Genomic DNA, 14,609 nt, shown 5'->3' with positions numbered 1-14,609 from the left:
CCTAGATTAGTAAAACGAGTCCAATTTTACACTTAAACAGTAAATATTTTCCCATTTTATTATGTCACAAGCATCAGACCTGTAGAACACAGTGTGAAAGTCAGGCTTTTTACGAGGTATGATCAAACAATATGATGAATGTTTAAATAAAACAAAATTTATTACAGTAAAAGACACATTGCCATTGTTCCACCTCAAAATATTTCCCCTTGCTTCGAACACACTTACCCCATCATTCTTGCCACTTTCTGAAGCAGTTCTGGAAGTCTTCTTTCGTGTCTTTAGTTGCGCTGTTGTGGCTGCCTCGATGTCCTGAATCATTTTGACTTTGGGGAAGAGCCAGAAGTCACGTGGTGCCAGATCCGGTGAATAAGGAGGATGAGGACACACTGTAATATTTTTATTTGACAGAAATTGCCGCACCACAAGCGATGTGTGACACAGAGCCTTTCTGTTGTGATCACAAAATACGGTGAATGCTGCTGCCAAGAGCCATCCAATGGAAAAGCAGGGATCTTCAATAGTACAGGAAGCGGTGCTTTGAACCTTAGTAATTGTGTGGCAAATTTCAACTTGTTTGGTGCAGTCAGTGATTGAGAAAAGGTGTGTTTTAAAGTGCACCATAAATCATCCTCCATCATGACAACGCTCCGTGTCACACATCACTTCTGGTATATATATGACAATTTCTGTCAAATAAAAACATTACAATGTGCCCTCATCTACCTTATTCACCAGATCTGGCACCATGCGAATTCTGGCTCTTCCCCAAAGTCAAAACGATTCAGGACAGAGAGGCAGCCATGACAGCGCAACTAAAGACACTCATGAAAGAGGACTTCCAGAACTGCTTCAGAAAGTGACAAGAGCGATGGGATAAGTGTGTTCGAAGCAAGAGGGAGTATTTTGATGGAGGTTAATGGCAATGTGTTTTTTACTATAATAATTTTTTTTTTAATTTAAACATTCACCGTATTGTCTCATCACACCTTATGCACTTCAAAGTCAGTGCTGAGTTTAAATCCCTTACACCTTCACCAATTCACTACATGTTTAGGCAAGTTACTTAACCTCTGGTAACTTGTCTCTTATCATTGCAAATTGTTACAAGGATTGAGTGTAACACATATAAAGGGCACAATGGCAAGTTCAGGTTCCTAACAGAGAGCAGCGAATATTACTGCAAATTCTGCAGACATGAATCATTACTGATATTTTATATCTTTGTACCACCAATATCCAGGCTGGGAATGTAAACCCCTCAAGTAGTTTTAACTGCTCTTCTAACCAAAGTAAAACAAAACCAAAAAATAATAAGTTAAAATAAAATCAAAGAACTGTAAATATTTTTAGATATATCTGCTCTCAATATTTAGAAATAGAAAGTTAAATATTTTATATTATTTTAGAAACAAACAGTTAACAATATGGCAAACTCTAAAAGAAATCATATTTACTTACAGTAGCACACAATAACTTAGAAGATCAAGTTACTTTGCTATCAGCTGGAATTATATAAATTTAGTATAATAACACTGGTTATTCACGCTACTCAGAAGACATTACATAATGTCTAAGTTTACCACTATTAGTTCTTTATTCACCTACTGGTATAATTTTGAATTAATTTTTTAGAGGAGGAAAATTATTATTCATCAGCAAAGGTGGACATTACCCAATACAAAATCATACACAATAATAAATAACATATTTGCAGTAACTTTTACTTCTTTCTCAGTATGATGATTAGTATCTCCTTTAATAATGGGCTAAAACAGTAGAGACAACGTAACATCCTTTTCAGTTTTAATAGCTAATGAAATTGTAGAACTTTCTAAGTAAAGGGCCAATAAAAACTAAGGTTTACATGCTGAGGATAATATCAACCTACTGCAAAGGGTGTTAAGAATATTACTAGAGAAAAATTGTATGTGAAAGTATTTATAAACCATGAATCACTATATAAAACTGTTCACATAACCATCATAAAAAAAAAATTTAAAAACTCAAATTCAGAGCATCAGCTACAAAGTGTTCTTATCAAAAATTGTTTAACCTGAACCTAAAACAAGTCTTAACCTAAACTAAACAAGTTCTAGTTCACAGGAAATACAGGGGCTAGGGGAACATATTAAACACCAGAAAAGCAAAGCATAAAAGCATATCCAGAAGAGGACATTCTACAAGACAACTGGTCTGGTTTCTTTAGAAAGTAAGTATCATGCAAGAGAAAAGAAATTGTTTGAACATAAGGATTTTTCTGTTTAAAGGAAACAAAAAAAGACACAGCAAACCAACTGCAATGTCTGAGCCTTGACTGGTGTGTGTGATTGTGGGGTAAGCTCTAAGAGACATTGTGACAATGAAGGAAATTTAAATAGGGACTATTTTCCAGAAAATATTAAGGAATTTTTTTTGTAGAAGATATATGTGTGAGAGTATGTGTATATTTATATAGCAGGACACGTATTTCTATATATGTAAGAAATAAGTATTTTTATATATGTAGGAGATATATATTTACAGATCTATATATCCACACTGAGACAGGATCTCCTACAAAAAAACCAACAAAAACCCCCAGAACTCCTAGTATAGTATTATGACCCCAAGAGCATTAAATAAGTACTGAGTAATTGGCTACCAATATCTCAAGTAGCCCACATCACTACATAAAATTATTATTTCTGTTATTGTAAATCAAATTTCAAATATTAAATTTCTATGTTACCTTTTATTCCACAATTAGCTAACAGAAACACGGCTATATTACCCTTCAATAACATCTCTAATGAAAATCTGAACCAGTGCTGTCCAGAAGAACTTTCTGCAATGATAAAAATGTTATATAGGGGCCGGCCCGGTGGCTCAGGCGGTTGGAGCTCTATGCTCCTAACTCCAAAGGCTGCCGGTTCGATTCCCACATGGGCCAGTGGTCCCTCAACCACAAAGTTGCCAGTTCAACTCCTCGAGTCCCGCAAGGGATGGTGGGCAGCACCCCCTGCAACTAAAGATCGAACATGGCACCTTGAGCTGAGCTGCCACTGAGCTCCCGGATGGCTCAGTTGAGCGCGTCCTTTCAACCACAAGGTTGCCAGTTCGACTCCTGCAAGGGATGGTGGGCTGTGCCCCCTGCGACTAGCAACGGCAACTGGACCTGGAGCTGAGCTGCGCCCTCCACAACTAAGACTGAAAGGACAACTTGACTTGGAAAAAAGTCCTGGAAGTACACACTGTTCCCCAATAAAGTCCTGTTCCCTTTCTCCAATAAAATTTAAAAAAAAAAGTTATATAGTTGCCCTGTCCAATATAGTAGCACTAGCTACATATGACTACTGAGCACTTAAAATGTGATGTGTTACTGAGCAATTGAATTTATAATTTTATTTAGGTTTAATTAATTTAAATCGACATTGTAGCCAGTGGCTACCATATAAGACAACAGAGATCTAGACTAATATAATTCAGAATAGCATTTCACTAATATGGTCAAGGAATAAACTGCTCCCTACATGAATTTTCAAAAGTTCACTTGCATCTTGCTACTATCAATTGAAATGCCTTAATTCTAGGTCTTATATTCATCTATTGAATGGTCCTTTCTAATTTGCTCTATCTGAGCTCCTATGGACTAGAGAAACAAATATCCGTATTATTTTAACTATATCAGGCTTAGGACAAAATAAGCTGAGTAAAACACACATTAGAGTGGCTATTATCAACAAAACAAAAAATAAAAAGTATTGATGAGGACGTAGAGAAATTAAACCCTGGTGCATTACTGGTAGAAATACAAAATTATGCAGCTGCTGTGGAAAACGGTATGGTGATTCCTCAAAATACTAAACATAGAATGACCATTTGATCCACTTCTGGGTATATCCCCAAAGGAAATTAAAGTACAGACTCAAACAAATACAGGAATACCTCGGAGATACTGCGGGTCCAGTTCTCAACCACCACAAGAAAGCAATTATCTCAAGAAAGCAAATATCACAATAAAGCAAGTGACATGAATTTTTTGCTTTCCTGGTGCATATAAAAGTTATGTTTACACTACACTGTAGTCTATTAAGTGTGCAATAGCATCATGTCTTAAGAAACAACATATGTACCTTAATTAAGAAACAGTTTATTGCTAAAAAATGCTAACTATCATCTGAGCCTTCAGTGAGTTGTAATCCTTTTGCTTGTGGAGGGTCTTGCCCTGATGCTGATGAAATGCAGTATCTGTGAAGCGCAATAAAGCAAAGTGCAACAAAACGAGGTACGCCTGTATCTGTACACCAATGCTAATAGCAGCATTATTCACAATATCCAAAAGGTGAAAGCAACTAAAATGTTCAATAGATGAATGGTTAATCAACAAAATGTGGAATATACAAACAATGCAATATTATCCAGCCTTTAAAAACAATGCAATTCTGATACATTCTACAATGTGGGTGGATGAATCTTGAAGACATTATGCTAAGTGAGTATGTCATAAAAGGACAAATACTCTATCAGTCCACTTATATGAGGTACCTAAAATAGTCAAATTCATAGAGACAAAAAAAACAGTTGTTACTGGGGACAAGGGTAAGGCAGGAATGGGGAGTTGTTTACTGGTACAGAGTTTCAGTTTGAGATGATGAAAAAGTACTAGAGATGGATAGTGGTGATAGCTACACTACAATGTAAATGCACTTACCACCACTGAACGGTACACTTAAACATGGTAAATTTTATTTTACGTATATCACAATCACATTTTAAAAAAACAAGCTGAGTGAGAGTCTAGGGGACCTTAAATAAGTAAAGTGCATGGCATTTAATATGTGAGTTTTATAATATCTATTTCAGCTATTTAGATATCTGTTTCTTATTGGGGTCAGAATAACTGATACTGCCAGGTAATACACAACTTAAAAATAGATTAGTTATCATACTTGGCTACCTAAAACCATCTGCAGAATTACTAAAATATTTCTGTTAACACATGTTAACAGAACACACACAATACAGTATGGTGACGTTTTTGGTATGACAGTCTGTCACAGTTATCACTTTCCTTTAAAAAGAAACACACACACACACACACACATATCTTTAATCTTAACCAGTATCTCACCTTGACTAACATTCCATAGTTCATATATTCTATTTCATTTGTCTACCACACTTCTCCACATTTAGGGTGCCCCATGACTATAGAGACGAGCAATGTAACACTTCTTCAGAAACTATTTTTCCATTACAATTCCTTCAGTTGTATCAGTAAAGATTTTTCAAGGTGCACCTCATCAAAATGGGCACCTCCTGCAAAAATTGCACTCACAGACTGAACTGTTCTTATGAGTCCAAAGTACATATATTTTCTATTTCAAGTGCTATCAGCACTCCTTGTTCTTCACAGTTAATCTACATTTTACATGTCAGAAGAGAATTGCATCATTGATCGTAACAAAAAAGATTTAGCAAAAAAACAAAAACAAAAAAAAAAACCACGTTATTGTGACAAGTATTTTTACAAAATAACATTCTAGGATTCAAAATATTTAAAGTATTCTAAACTGGGGAGTTTATCACTGAATTCCACAAGATATCTGGCCTAAAGTAAAACAGAAGTTACTACACAAATAGAAATCAAAGAAAAAACAAAAACAAACACAGTAAATCTTAGCATTATTCCAATTTCTATTTCCTGGAAATCTATTTAACATGCCAAAGTCTTAAAATCCAAGTTATTCTCAAAAGACCAACTTCATGAAAAAAAGAATAAGTTTATTTTGAACACTTAAGACATTCAATGAATACTAATGGAGTGAATATGCTTGGGAAGAGGAATAAAAGAATTAAACGATGAGATATGATAAAACAATAATGTTTTGGAGAGATGGAAAAAATTATATAACACCTGAAGTTTTCCAATCTAAAAAGGTAAGTTTCTATAAAAAATTGATGGTTAAATTTTAAGATACTACAGAAACTTAAGCATACATTTATTTTTAATTTCTAACACTAAACATTATTCAAAAATTTGAAAATTAAATTAACCACCTCTTTCACAGGCAATGAAAATTTCTCAATTCTGGTTTATATAAGTCATTTTATATATTTCAAAATCCAATGTCAATAATAGGACTACTCATAATTATATTAAAATATATATATACTTTTAAAAGAAAATGTAACCTCAGCAAAGTAACATTTCAGTAATCACAGTTCTCAATACTACGTTATCAGGAATTGCCAAATTTACTAACCATTGTAAAATGAGAGTCCTTTAACAAACCTATGCAAGCACTTAACTTGAGTTCAACTCTAAACTTAAAGCTTTACTATGAAAACATAAAGAAAATGGGAGAACACAGGAGTAGCCAAAACGATTGCCATTTAATAGACAAGAGTGACTTCATACTCATCTGAGAATCCATATTGCTTACCCAGTTAGATAGATATAGCTATATTACACGCAATTAAAATAATTGATTACATTTTTATTTCATATTCTGAAAAAATTATTTCCTTTGCAAATACTGATACACTAAAACAAGCAAGAAGAGAAAACAAGAAAATGCAGGAACGCTAAAACATGTATTAGAGAAAAACTATCTTTTATTTAACTCACAATTAAAAACATTAATTTTGTTGAACCTACTGGATCAGTTTTCTCACTCTATCCTTCATTTTTTGCACAAGTGCAGCTCCTGAACAAAGATCTAAATTATAAGTTCACAAAACTACAACATGTACAACAGAAAAAAATGCTCAAAAATTAAACTTGAACACAACCAGCCCAATAGAACAGAATCATTCTTATCTATTACAAAAATATATATATATTTTGAAATCTCTAAAATCACATATTCCAGAATTCTCAATTCTAAGTAAAATTTTCTTTTAAGTAAAAAGTTTTCATTTACCTTTGTTATTTTCTTGCTAGAATTCAACGTTTGCAATCACTAGGAATAAAAAATGTACAGAATTCCAAAAATATCTCAAAAGGGGCTGAGTCAAAAGTTTTCTAGCTTTTAGTAATAACTGACATCACCCTAAACAGAGAAATTCACAAATCATGAAACATTTCTCAAACTATAGAAATAAGGCAGTACTAAACCATGATCAGAGTAGGAAGTCTAATAAACACACTCAAGAATGTGTAATCATTTAACATAATATAGGCAACATCTCTTATCTATGAGAAAATAATACTTAATGGGAAAATATATTAAGAAAACCTTAAAAGACACCTCACCTCAGCAAAGATGATACACAGATGGCAAATAAGCACATGAAAAGATGCTCCACGTATGTCATCAGGGAAATGCACACTAAAACAATGAGATATCACTGTATACCTATTAGAACGGCCAAAATACAGAACACTGACAACACCAAATGCTTGAGAGGACATGGAACAATAGGAACTCACATTCATTGCTGCTGGGAATGCAAAATGGGACAGCCACTTTGGAAAACAGTTTGGTGGTTTGTTTCAAAGTTAAACATACTTTCCATACAATCCAGAAATTGCACTCCTTGATATTTATCCAATGAGTTGAAAACTTAAATGTCCACACAAAATCCTATACACAGATATTTATAGCAGCTTAATTCATAACTGACAAAACTTGGAAGCAACCCAGATATCCTTCGATAGGCGGATAAACAAAACATGGGACATCCAGACAATGCAGTATCATTCAGTACACACACACACACACACACACACACACACACACACACACACACACACAGCTATCAAGCCATAAAACGATGTGGAGAAACCTTAAATGCATATTACTAAGTGAAAGAAGCCAATCTGAAAAGGCTACATGCTGTGTGATTCCAACTACATGACATTCCAGAAAAGGCAGAACTATGGAAACAATAAAAAGGGATTGCCAAGGGTTGGAGGTAGGAGAGGGATGAACAGGCTACTGTGTACAGAAGACTTTTTAGGACAGTGAAATTACTTTGTGTGCTACTATAATGGTGGTTACATGTCATTATACATCTGTCCAAACCTATAAAATAAAGGTAAACTATGGTCTTTGGATAATAACGATGTGCTCATGTAGGTTCATCAACTGTCATAAATGCACCCGCTGACGGGGGATGTTGGTAATGGAGGAGGCTATGTATGTTTGGGGACAGGGAGTATATCGGAAATCTCTGTACCTTTCTCTCAATTTTGCTATGAACCTAAACCTGCTCTTAAAAACAAAGTCTTTAAAAAAAGATATGAGCTATAAAGCCATGAAAAAGACAGAAAAAGCTTAAATGCATATCGCTAAGTGAAACAAGCCAATCTGAAAAGGCTACATACTGATTCCAATATGACATTCTGGAAAAGGCAAAACTATGGAGACAGTAAAAAGATGAGTGGTTGCCAGGGGTTGTGGGGGAGGGAGGAGGAATGAACAGGAATGCACAAGCAATTTTTAGGGCAGTGGAACTATTCTGTATGATACTATAATGGTGGAAACATGTCAAAGCAACAAATGTGTATGTCAAGTTTATCAATTTATAACACAAAGAGTGAACCCTAATTTAAATTACGAACTTTAGTCAGTAACAATATACTAATACACTGGCTTACCAACTGCAACAAATATATCACACTAATGCAAGATGTTAATAACAAGGGAAATGGGAGTGAGAGGCGTGGTGATGCTATGGAAACTCTGTATTTTCCACTGAATTTTTTTCAGTAAACCTAAAACTGCTGAAAAAAATTAAAGTCTAATAATTTAAGAAAATATATAAGGGAGTATGCTAATATATAAGGGAGTAACATGTATATTTTAAAAAGCAATCTCAAACTATTTCAAAATACTTTCCAATGTATTAAAGATTTAAATATTAAAAATAGAAGCCATGAAAGAATTTAAACATATGTAAATGTTTTTATAATCTAGGGGATAGGAAAGCCTTTCTAAGCGTGATATCAAGGCCACAAAGTGCAAAAAAAATGGTAAATCTAACTATATATAAATATATCTGTATATTAAAAAATCAAAGTTCAAAAATAAATGACAAAGGAAGCTAGCTGCAACTTACATGGCAGAGTTGGTATCTCTAACATAGATTTTATACCTCTAACAAAAAAGGAAAAAGAGGTGGTTGGAGGGACAAATGACAGGAACAAGTAATTCACAAAAGAAATTAAAATAAATGATGTAAGAAAATTCTTACATCATTGGTTATTTCTTTAATCAAAGAAATACGCAATAAAACATCAAAATGGCTAAAGGTATATTCCACATATCAGAGTAGAAAATATTAAAAAGATGGATAATACTCTGTCTTTTAAGGTATAGTGAATTAGTCATTCTTCCCCATACTGCCTAAAAAAATTAAATTGATATGACATTTCTAAGGGTAATTTAACAAATTAAATCAAAAGTCTTTTTAAAATGCACATCCCCTTTACCAAGCAATTTGTTTCTAGGAATTTATCCAAAGGATATAATAAAGAATGTAGAAAAAAGAGTCATATACAAATGCAATGCTGTTTATAGTTCAGAAAAAGTACATGCCTAAATGCTCCTAGGAAATCATTAATAAAACAACAATAAATCTATACAGTGTAAACAATCATTTAAAATGGTACAAATCTATTAAAATGGAAAGACATCCAATAATAAATTTGGCAGTATAAAAATAGTTAATATGCATAGCACAGAGAAGTCACATTATACGCACTTAAACCCAACTGCATGCAGCACTTCCCTCCACCAAAAAAAGGGCAATTCTACATATCAGTCCACCCAGTAAATGAATGTCACAAACAAAAAATCAGAAGGGAGAAGATTGTTCCCTTGGGTATTGTCCATTTTCAGGTGCCTCTCATAATGTGAGTATATCTCTGTATCTTAACTGTGCTGAGTGTGATTCTAGAATTATGTGCTTTTAGTACAAGAGGTCACTCTTTGACAAGCCAACTACTACTTCATCTGTTGCTGAACTCAAGAAACAATGATTTCATTCCACTAGAGGAAAAAATAACTGTATTGTAGTTAATGAGGCACAGTGTTAAATTCCTGAAGGATTTTCATGGATAATTTTAATCTGATGTGATTTTTTCACCTTACATGCTAATTTTAAATATCAATCCCCATGTAGGAAATAATTCTGTTTTACTTGTGGTAGGAAGTTTGTTTTGCAAAATGAAAATGTGTGTGTGTGTGTTTGTGTGTGTGTGTGTCTGTGTGTGTGTGTGTGTGTGTTAAAGAATAACATTCTGAAAGAACATTCACCCTATGGAAGAAGGGCAGAAGGCTGAATAAACACTGAAATATAACCTGCCATTGCAGAGGAAAAAATTGTATCAGTTAATTGACTAAAAGCAAGTACAATGTTTTTATTAACTAAAATATACACTAGTCAAATCTACTCCAGCACAGATACACAGCTTTCTTCTAAGCCAATGTACATTTAAATAGCCATTTTGATCCCCAAAGAAAAAGAACATCATATAAAATTTTAAAGTATTACAATTTGTGTTTCACACTAGAAACGGAAAAAATATCAAGCCAGTGTCCAAAAATAAATTCTTTCAACAGTTTACTATTTGACTAATAGTCAGAAGGTATTCATTCACATGCATATTCTTTAAAACAAGGTGTGCATCAAAAGGAACAAAGCTTCTCAGAAATGGCTGATTCCAACGCTGGGGCAGGATATGCACAAGATGAACCTGGAACATCTTGTTATGTCAAAAGAAAGAAAGGACTAAAAAAATGATGGGGGCATGTCATAAGGACAAAGGAGCAAGCTTGAGAGGGCTCCCACTAGATAAACCTGGGACAATCTGAGCACCAAAATTATTAAGGATGGTAATAAATTATCGATCACAGAGAGAGAAAGAGAGACAGTGGGCGGGGGGCTTTTAATTACAGTAAAATGTCAAGTATTAACTGGAAAATGTAGAGGATTACTGCTGTTACAAAACTGTCATTTTTCAACTGTCATTTTCAACATAGTAAAAACTGGTTCAGACCAAGTATTATAAATGGATGCTGAATTCTAGGTGGAAATTTTGCTCAAAAGAAGGAAACATGCATGGTGTTAAACTGTGTCCCCCCACATATTGCTTACAATATGCAAGGGGGAAAAGCAGTGACTATAGAGTAGAGAAATCACATAACACCTTAATTTGGTGATCAAAATCAACATCACCAATGAAGGGCGGAAGATACCGTATACCTCTGGATATACAGAACCCTAAAGAATACGAGTATATAACCTGAATCTAAACACAAGCAAATAGGGTTTCCAGGCGGGAATTCCCGCCCGTTCTCAGGAATTTTTTTCGCTTTCCTGTTCCCGAACCCCGAGAAAAGTTGGTCAGGAAACGGGAAAATCGGCTCCTTGAACCCAGGTGGTTGGTAGTATCGGCCATCATTTCGTGGAAATGATTCATCGCGGAGAACAGAAAACAGTTTGTATCTCAGGATTCGGGACGGGGAAAGTGAAAAAAATTCCTGAGAACGGGTGGGAATTCCCGCCTGGAAACCCTACAAGCAAACAAAAGACAAACCCCAATGAGAAACATTATAAAAAAAAAAAAAAAAAAAGAGTAGTGGGGAACTGTATTATTCAAAAATGTCAATGTCATAAAAGACAAAGGAAGGCTGTGGAAATGTGCTCACATTAAAGGAGACTAAAGACACGTGACAACTAAATGCAATACCTGGGCCTAGACTGGTGTACTGGAAAAATAATTAGAAGAGGAAATATTTAGTAGGGAAAATATGACCCTACATTTATGAAATAGCTTAAACTAGAAGAAATATTTATAGATGCTTTTACAGCTCTGTGATTACAAGGTTCAAAAGAGAATTCAACCAGATTCAATAAGTGCTGCCTCAGAGGAGTAGTAAGCAACACTATTAGCAAGTAATCTAATTGCATCAAAGCCACCAACTGAAAAATTAATAAAATTTTCCTCCAATTCCATGTTTTAGCCAATAATACAATCCATATCGTCTTATGTTTTCTCAAACCTAGCCTGCAAAGTTAGCAAAGTTACACTTACACACACACACACAGAGTTAGCAACAGACTTAACTATAACATCACTGGGACCAATAATAAGCCATAAAAAATCTAAGAAATTCTGACATTTACCATTATAGCTGGAAGTTTACAAACTTTGATTACTAATACACTTTTCAAAATGTGTAAATTCCATCATTCTCCTTCAAAGTAAACTGTTTTAAAAAAATACCACTGACCCTACAGATCAATATCTACCGTGTTTCCTCGTAAATAAGACCTAGCCAGACCATTAGCTCTAATGCGTCTTTTGGAGCAAAAATTAATATAGGACCTAGTATTATATTATATTACACCCGGACTTATTTTGATATAAGACCGGGTCTTATATTAATTTTTGCTCCACAAGACGAATTAGAGCTGATGGTCAGCTAGGTCTTATTTTCAGGAAAACATGGTATGTTAAACATGCTTGTTGTTAGTGTTCTTTATCACATTTAAATATTCAATTTATGATAAAGAACATACTAATGGTTGACAGTGAGGAGAGTCTCTGGACTCAGATTTGCTGAGTTCAATTTCTAGCTCCACAATTTAGTACCTGAGGGTCCTTGGACAAGAGACGTCATCTTTCAGTGCTTCAGTTTTCTAATCTATAAAATGGTACAATCACCTCATAGGTGAATAGACACCTCATAGGTGAATATACACCTCATAGGATTATGATAACTAAATGAGATACTTATATTAGCATATAGAAAGCGCTCAATAAATGTTAGACAGTATTACTTTTTACACACATCTAAAAAAGTCATACCCTGACATCCATTAGGATAGCCACTGTAAAGAAAATTGAAAATAACAAGTATCAGCAAGAGTGTAAAGAAATTGGAACCCTTCTGCACTATTGGTGGGATTGTAAAATGATGCAACTGCTATGGAAAACAGTATGGTGGCTCCTAAAAAAATTAAAAATATAACTACCATATGATCCCACAATCCCACTTCTGGGTATATAGCCAAAAGAACTGAAAGCAGGGTCCCAAAGAAATATCTGCATACCCACACATTCATAGCAGCAATATTCACAATAGCCAAAAGATGGAAACAACCCATCGATGGATGAATGGATAAACAAAAATGTGGTATATACATACAACAGAATTATTCAGCCTTAAAAAGGGAGGCAATCCTGTTACATACTATAACATGTATGAACCTTGACATTAGGCTAAGTAAAATAAGCCAGTCACTAAAAGACAAATACTGTATGATTCCCATTACATGAGGTATTTACAGTAGTCAAAATCATGCAGAAAGTAGAATGGTGGTTTTACCACGGGCTGGGGAGAGGAGGAAGAGGAAGAAAATTGTTGTTTAATGGGTATAAAGTTCCAGTTTTGCAAGATGAAAAAGTTCTGAACTATTTCACAATAATGCGAATAATCTTAACACTACTGAACTGTACATTTAAAAATTGTTAAGCTGGTAAATTTTATTTTTTTGTAGTTAAAAATAAAAAAGGAGTCATCCTTTGAAACCAAATATAACAAACTTAAATGTCCTTTACCATACCAGGGGTGCCAAAAACATGTATACACAGGACATCACACCCCAATATACTGAGTATTACAATTTTAATACAGTTTTTTCCTTTCTTAAAATGTGTATACATTTTTTTGGCACCCTCTGTATTTACAAGGGCTAGTGAAACTATTAGTTAATGGAATAGCAACAGATAAGTAGGAGCTAACAAATCTCAGAAATGGGCTGTTATAACATAAGCCATCTTTATTTCGAAGCAAAAATTAAAAAAAGATGCATTAAAATAAGCTTGTTATATATTGTAGACACAATATACAAATCACATGACTCAACTTACTCAAGTCTGTAAAGCCAGCCTCATACTGAGCCCAGGTTTTGCTCCTGTGCACAAGGAAAGCAGATGAGTCCTCTGATCCTGTGAGTGTAAGCCCAGGGGTGTAGACTGACATGAAATCTCTGAGGAATACCAAGGTCATCATCTCAGATACCAGACAAACCTAAGAATCAGAAATGACCTCAAACCACTATGGATCTGAACACCTGAACTCCGACTATAATCAAACCATATCCAAGCTTTACTCACGGAATTTTCAAATAAAGTATTTTAAAAATGAGAATATAAAATCAAATATATTAAGTTTTTGAATTGCTCTCACCTAAATCAGGGATTAAAATTAGGCAGACTTTATCTCACATTTATTCAAAAATAATCACCAGATGTTTTTAGTAATAAATTTTAAACAAATATATAGCTCATGGATTTTTTTTAGATATAACTTTAAATATTAAGCTCTAAAGAAACAACTTATCAGCTACAACTCAAAAGTTTAAAAAAACTTTCCTGCTTTCAATCATTTTTTAATCTTCAAGCCATCCGTCAAGGATACTACCAAGCATAAGAGCTAGAACAATGGTTGTCATATGTTATTGAATTGAGAATAGATGTTGAGGCTATGAATTAGAAGATGCACCATTATTTCATGTGCCACTAGAATATATAAAATCACTGCCAACATACATCAGCTATAAAATGCATCCCAAATTCAAGGATATCAAAATATCTAAACACTGGTATC

The 14,609-nt window shown here is 34.1% G+C and overlaps 1 protein-coding gene across 16 annotated transcripts in view; it reads right to left on the bottom strand.

Moving 5' to 3' along the window:
• DLG1 (discs large MAGUK scaffold protein 1) overlaps positions 1 to 14,609 on the bottom strand; it is a 241,839-nt gene that overhangs the window by 222,769 nt on the left and 4,461 nt on the right. The gene's annotated exons all lie outside the window — the stretch shown is intronic.

Source organism: Rhinolophus sinicus, chromosome 17 (assembly GCF_057876585.1).
Source record: "Rhinolophus sinicus isolate RSI-liver-muscle chromosome 17, RSI-T2T, whole genome shotgun sequence".
Taxonomy (NCBI): domain Eukaryota; kingdom Metazoa; phylum Chordata; class Mammalia; order Chiroptera; family Rhinolophidae; genus Rhinolophus; species Rhinolophus sinicus.
Note: the sequence above shows the minus strand (reverse complement) of the source record. Positions and strands in the feature narration are given on the sequence as shown.